The sequence below is a fragment of the Bombina bombina genome, chromosome 9, assembly GCF_027579735.1.
Source record: "Bombina bombina isolate aBomBom1 chromosome 9, aBomBom1.pri, whole genome shotgun sequence".
Lineage (NCBI taxonomy): Eukaryota > Metazoa > Chordata > Amphibia > Anura > Bombinatoridae > Bombina > Bombina bombina.
In genome coordinates, this window is record NC_069507.1 from 101,347,824 (window position 1) to 101,355,853 (window position 8,030).

Consider the following 8,030-nt stretch of genomic DNA (forward strand, 5'->3'; position numbering starts at 1 on the left):
TGGCACAGCTAAAGAGATCTGCAGGAAACATGAGAAAATAAAAATCAGTATTGCAAAATAAAGCAATGGTATTAAGAAATCGTATTCTTAATATCTTTGTTTTTATTTTACACTTACATTTTTGAGGCCATAGAGTACAATATTATTTTCTTTAGGAACAGGTTTCTCATGGTAATCTTGTTGTCATGATCAGGAGTAGGGATGGGCAAATGTTTTGCAACATTCGAAAAATGAAACGAATTTTAACACATTCGTTCGTTCGAATCAAATTTTGAATGTTCGGTTTTGAATTTTACGATTACATTCGAAAATATTCTTTTAAAAAAATTTGAATTTATATTTGTAATAGTATTTCTAATGCTTTCTTTAAATGTAATATTCAAATTATGCAATATTCTATATAGAAACTTTCGAAATTATATATTTGTATCTATTATGTATCAATGTACTAGATTCCCTCCCTACCACATGAACTATTGAACTTCTGAATAGTATTTGTTAAATAGAATGTTAAATTTGAAATTTCTAATGTAGACATTCGATATAGTTATAAACATTCAAATTCAAAAATGACATTCGAAAACTGTAAATAGCATTCGATTATAGAATTTTTAAGAATATTTGTTCTTATCAACATTCGGATTTAAAATTCAAATTTCGGTAATAACATACATTCTAACATTCGAAATTCGGAAATTTACACATTCGCCCATCCCTAATCAGGAGTTAAGTATGTTTTATTCGGTCTTGTTTGTATCTTCTCACAATTATAGAAATACAGCAAACAGAAACCCTTATTTCAGGGTTAAATCAAAATTCATTAAAATTATGGTGGAGATAAAAGTTTGAGATTAAAATGTCTCAAAAGTGAATCAATAAAAAAAAACTGCATAGGAAATTAGCTCATCTAATGTAGACATGGAGTATTTTAATCTCAAACTTTTATCTCCACCATAATTTTAATGCATTTTGATTTAACCCTGAAATGAGCTTTACCTAAGCAGCAATTAGAAATCTATCTGCTACTGAAGAGTTCTAATAAGAATGAAACAGGCTGTCTAGCAGTGGTTTCTGTATTTGCTGCATTCATCGTTGTGTTAAAACAGTATTTGAAGCAAAAATTCTGAGATTTTGCATATCTTACCCAAAATCCTCTTGTGCATTGGTAACAATGTATATAGATTTTTACTAGGGAAAAGCAAGCGGGGATACTTGCCTAGATGTGCTAATTTCCTATGCAAATTTTTTTTTTGACTGTGACTTTATTGCTATATTCGCTTTATTGCGGTGGTCTGGAATCGAACCTGAAATATCTCCAAGGTACGCCTATATATACATATACATGTTTAGACATTTTTATGTATGTATCCCTATGTTAAAGCCCTTTGCCTGCCTTTTTTTTCTAACACCAGAGACCTCAGATCTTTGAGCCTTTATAACTTTTGTGTGCAATTTTTTTGTAATAATTTTTTATTAGATAGTATTATTATGATTGTAAGTGTACTTTGTAATGTATTTTTTACTGGTTTTGTGAGTCTTTTAGTTTAGCAAAACAGTTAAACAGAGCTCTGAAGACTCGGAAATTATTCTAGGGTAAATCGTGATTGGGCTCAAGTGATTGCATTTTCTTTCAACTTGTAATACCAACGATAAACCCAACAAGCGCAAAGACCCACGATAAACCCCTTATTGCTTGGCGCAAATGTTAAATCTCCACTCGGAAACTGGCCCTAAGTTTTTGATGATTTGTTGTTGGAGTCATTAGATTTTATATTTCCATGAATAGATACTATATAGTATTAAAAGGGTACTTACGAGGTATACGACTACTATTAGACACTCCTCAATCTTTTGATAGGCGAGTCAATGTTCATATCATCACAGATCTTTGTAGCGCTAGTGTTGTTTTGCTAATTTATAATTTAGACTCTTTCCAGTTATTGAACCAATTGAGACAAGTTCTGGGTCTCAATAAAAATCTGATATTAATAAATAAACAAACTAAAAATAATTAACTAAACATTAGCTTTAATGTTATTTGCAAGTCATATATATATAGATATATATATTTATATACGTGTGTGGGAGTGTGTATATATGGGAATATCTTAAAAAAAAAAAGAACAACAGTAGACTGAACACAAATCTTTTATCTTAACCTTATAAAATAAACATATTTGTTACCAGTATGTTGATAAACTGTGCAAGGTTATTAATAGAAATGTTCCCACGGCCAGGAAAGAATTGAATTCAATTTTAACAGGGAGAAAAAATTCTTATGCTTGGCATGGCTCCCACTGTCTTTTTATGGTAAAGAAAATTAGTACAAATTACAGCAAGTTAAATACCTCAATAGGCCTGAAAGAATGTAAAACACATAATCACCTAAATTGTACAATCCTTCTAAATAAAGTCTTTAAGTCACTGACAGGGTCACTGAAATATATATAAATGTTGTGGATATAGCAAATTTATTTTTAAAGCCTAACTTGTATATTTAAAGGGATATTAAATACTAAATTAATGACAGATACAATAATTTATTCAAAGCAAAGGTTAGCCTGAAAATAATATGAATATGTATGTTTTATATATATATATATATATATATACTAGTCTTAAAACCCATGTACACTGGCCAAAATGTTTCCAACTCCCCCATCCTTTCCTCATTTACCTACCTTTCCCTAAATTTGGATCCCTTCTCACTCATCCCCCCTCCCTGCCGCTCTCAACATTTTTATTTCTGCATATTAGCGTTCCTCGTGGGGCATGCAGAAATAAGCGTGATCTTGCTACTCTTAGTGAAATCTCGGCAGAGAGAGGCCCAGGGCTTAACGACCAGCGCCATCCTTGCGCTTGTCTCCCTTGTCTCTACTGCGTATTGGCCTTGGTCGTTAAGGCCAGGTATGTTTGTCTTGCGCAGTCTCTACTGCGCATGATTGCGTCGGACAAACATACATGGCCTTTTATAACATAGGATATATATATATGTATACCTGTATATCTATTCCTATAGATACATATTCAATAATATAAAATATATATAAAAAAAATAATAAGATATACTTAACGCACATTGAGGTTTGCAATTTAGGTCTAACTCTGTGTTGGTTAGCGCACATAAAGAATTGCTAACTTCGAATTGCATTATTATACATAGTGTAAAAAAAAGTCTAAATAATCCATAGAATATCTACAGCGCTGGAAAAAATTAAGAGGCCACCGCAAAATGATCATCTCACCCAAATTTCAAATAATTTTTTTTTTTATTTAGAGCATTTATTTTCATAAAATGACAATTTGCTAAAGTAACAAAAAAGAAGATGCAGTGTTTTCAGATCTTGAATAATGCAAATGATACAAGTTCATATTCATTTTTAAACAGTATAACAATAATGTTTTAACTAAGCAAGAGTTCAGAAATCAATATTTGGACGAATAACCCTGAAGGGATGGGCGAATATTTTGCAACATTCGAAAAATGAAACAAATTTTAACACATTTGTTTGTTTAGAATTTCGAATGTTTGTACAACATTCTAACATTTGTTTAACCCCTTAGTGATCAGAGCACTTTTCAATTTTCTGACCGTTTGGGACCAGGGCTATTTTTACATTTCTGCAGTGTTTGTGTTTAGTTGTAATTTTCCTCTTACTCATTTACTGTACCCAAACATATTATATACAGTTTTTCTCACAATTAAATGGACTTGCTAAAGATACCATTATTTTCATCATATCTTATAACTTACTATAAAAAAATATATAAAATATGATGAAAAAAATGGAAACCCCCCCACACTTTTTATAATTTGACCCCCAAAATCTGTTACACATCTGCAGCCACAAAAAACACCCATGCTAAATAGTTTTTAAATTTTGTCCTGAGTTTAGAAATACCCAATGTTTACATGTTCTTTGCTTTTTTCAAAATTAGCGATAGTTACATTGTAACACTGATATCTGTCAGGAATCCCTGAATAACCCTTCACATGTATATATATTTTAAAAGAAGACAACCTAAGGTATGAAACTTGGGGTATTTTGACTCTTTTCATGCAACCATTTTACCACCAATCTATGCCAAAGTTTGATAAAATAGCAATTTAAGAATACATTTACCGAGAACTTTAAGGGTTACTGCCAAATAACACCCCAATATATGTTCAGCAACATCTCCTGAGTACAGTGATACCACCCATGTATAGTTGTATCTGGTTCTCTGTGGGCTAAAAGGCCTTATTTTAGGGGACGTATTCCAGTTTTCCAACTTGGAATTTTGACATCTGTCATCATGCACCCATGTCCTATTTGGGACATTTTTGAAGCCGGCCAATGTAATTTACCCCCATCAAACCATATATTTTTGAAAAGTAGACACCCTAGGGTATTTTAAATGCTTGTATTTTAATACTTTCCATGTATTAATGCAACCACTAGTCTTTGTCAAACTTTTGGGTAGTCATTTTTTTGTGTGCTATTTTTCACACACATTGTACTTTAGGCATGGATTCTCAGTTCTTGTTATGTGTTACTTTCAAAAAACACCTCATTATATGTTCAACAACATCTCCTGAGTACAGTGATACCACCCATGAATAGGTTTGTCTGGTTCTCTGGGGGCTAAAAAGGCCTTATTTTTAGGGGGCACATTCCAGTTTTCCAACTTGGAATTTTCACATCTGTCATCATGCACCCATGTCCTATTTGGGACATTTCTGAAGCTGGCCAATATAATTTACATTCGGTTTTTACAAAGAGGTTACCCTGAGAAATTAATTAAAGAAAGTATAGAAGAGGTAAATAGGATTCCACGACAAAAGGCACTTGAACTTAAGGAAAGAAAGAGCAAGGATGAAAAAATGATATTTGTATCTGAATTTAACACTATTAGTCCCAAGGTACAGAAGATTATTAGGCGTCATTGGCTCATTATTAAATATTGTCACCCAGACATTAAGATTTTTCAAGATCCTCCTATGCTAGCATATACACGTCCATACAATCTGAGGGACATGTTAGTTAGGGTTAATGTGGGTAGCCTTAAGAGAGACTCTACTAGCTATCTGAGTGCACAAAAGAAAGGCACTTTTCCGTGTCTAGTTTGTTCCAGCTGCAATAGTGTTATTAAAGGTGACAGCTTTTCACATCCTATTACAGGTAAAAGATTCAACATCAAGGGCTACTTTACGTGTAATGCCACCTTTGTTGTGTACCTGATTAAGTGTCCGTGTGCCAAAATGTACATCGGCGAAACGACACAAAGAGTAAGAGATAGAATGGTACAACACAAATCTGGCATTAGGAGAAAGGACATAGAAGCCCCGGTGGCTTGCCATTTTTTAGAGGCAGGCCACAAAATTTCACAGTTAAGGTTTCAGGTCGTAGACTGGGTCCCTGTTCCAAGGAGAGGGGATGACAGGGATCTGCTGTTAAAAAGAAATTATTTTTTTCTGGATTTATACCCTAGATGTTTTAAAACCAAAAGGAATGAATAGAGACTTTGACTTGGGTATATTCATGTAATATAAAAAAGTGTATATATTTTTTTATAGGCTAACCTGCTACATATCTGTATGTGTGTATTTTGTTTTGTTTCATTTTGTATTGACGTTTTACTCCTCTGCCAATAAGGGGAGCTGGATTGAACCAGAATGAAAAATATAAGTAATAGTTAAAGGGGAGGAGCCAGTTCACCTGATTAAGGTATTTAAGGTTGTTTTAATACACAGTTGTAATTGACATGACTAAGGGTATGTGACCCGAAACGTAGTCATTTTGTACCTGCTCCTACACAAAGAATAAAGAGGATTTATTGCATATCAAGGTGGTGCTGCCGATTTCTTGAACTTTTGGCCAATATAATTTACCCACATCAAACCATATATTTTTGAAAAGTAGACACCCTAGGGTATTTGAAATGCTGGTATTTTAACACTTTGCATGCACTAATTCAGCCACCTGTCTTTGTCAGCGTTTGGGTAGTCATTATTTTGTGTTATTTTTCACACACAATGTACTTTAGGCATGGATTCTCAGTTCTTGTTATGTGTTACTTCCAAAAAAAACCTCAATATATGTTCAACAACATCTCCTGAGTACAGTGATACCACCCATGAATAGGTTTGTCTGGTTCTCTGGGGGCTAAAAGGCCTTATTTTTAGGGGGCACATTCCAGCTTTCCAACTTGGAATTTTCACATCTGTCATCATGCACCCATGTCCTATTTGGGACATTTCTGAAGCCGGCCAATATAATTTACCCACATCAAACTATATATTTTTGAAAAGTAGACACCTTTTGGTATTTGAAATGCTGGCATTTTAACACTTTTCCTGCACTAATTCAGCCACCAGTCTTTGTCAGCATTTGGGTAGTCATTACTTTGTGTTATTTTTCACACACATTGTATTTTAGGCATGGATTCTCTGTTCCTGTTATTTGTTACTGATAGAAAACACCTCAATATGTGTTCAACAACATCTCCTGAGTACAGTGATACCACCCATGAATAGGTTTGTTGGGTTCTACGAGAGCTAAAAGGCCTTATTTTTAGGGGGCGCATTCCAGTTTTCCAACTTGTCATTTTCACATCTGTCATCATGCACCCATGTACTATTTGGGACATTTTTAAAACCGGCCAATTTAATTTTCCCCATCAAACTGTATAGGGTACTTGAAATGCTTGTATTTTAACACTTTCTATGCATTAATTCAACCACCAGTCTTTGTCAAACTTTTGGGTAGTCATGTTTTGTGTTATTTTTCACACACATTGTACTTTAGGCATGTATTCTCAGCTCCTGTTATATATTACTGCCAAAGAGGACCCTAATATGTGTTCAGCAACATCTCCTGAGTATAGTAATACCACCTATGCATAGATTTGTTGGCTTGTTTGAGGGGTGCAATGTCAAACTTCTGACATGTGTTTGTGATGTTTTTTTCACATTTTCTTTTTGGGGGCCTTTTTACATACCCCAATTTATTTGTTTGCCATGAATGTGCATATATTTTAAAAGTTGACACCCCAATATATTGTATATGGAGTGTTTTGATGCCTTTGATGCAACTGTTTTAGCCAAAAAATTTGGAGAAAGTATATGATGGTAATTTTTCCATTTTCATTTTTACACACACATTGCTTTTTGACTATGATTTAGAAGAGCCTGTTATAAGTTATTGCAAGAAAACACTCCAGGTTGTTTTCTGCAAGACCCCCTGATTACACCCATGCCCCCCATGCATAGGTTTGCCAGGATTTTGGGAAGGTTCAGTTACAATTGTATGACTTGTAATTTGAGTTAAAAGTGAGAGTATTTCTTGTGATAGGCCTATCTTTAGTTTGGGGCCTATTGTATACCCCAGTTTTAGTTATTGCCATGAAAGTGTATATATTTGAAACATTGACACCCCAAGGTATTGTATATTGAGTGTTTTGATGCCATTGATGAAACCGTTTTAGCCCAAAAAAATGGAGAAAGTGTATGGTGGTAATTTTTCAATGTTCGTTTTTACACACACACATTGCTTTCTAACTATAATTTAGGAGAGCCTGTTGTAAGTTATTGCAAGAAAACACTCCAGATTGTTTTCTGCAAGACCCCCTGAGTACACCCATACCCCCCATGCATAGGTTTGGCAGGGGTTTTGGTAAAATACTGCACCAATTTTAGAGCTTAAAAATAGTGAAATTTAAAAATCTGGCACAGTAAAAGTAAAAAAAAAAAAACTCAGTAACAGTAAATGTAACCATAACTCCCCCCCCCCAACCCAAAAAAACAACATAAAAGCAAATATAAAAAAAAAATTAAAAATTTACCAGTGTGTGATAACGCTCAAAGCAGTCCCCAATGCAGAGTCCAGGCTGTCCAGGGCAATCAGGACTGTAAAAGGTAGTGTCCTTTCTCTGCCCCCTCTTGGTACAGACTCCTTTTCTGAGGATTCTGCTTCGCCACAGTAGGGGGGATTTCAAAAATAAAATGGGTAGCCCCAACTCTGCTCTCTCCCATCACTGCCCGGGGAGCA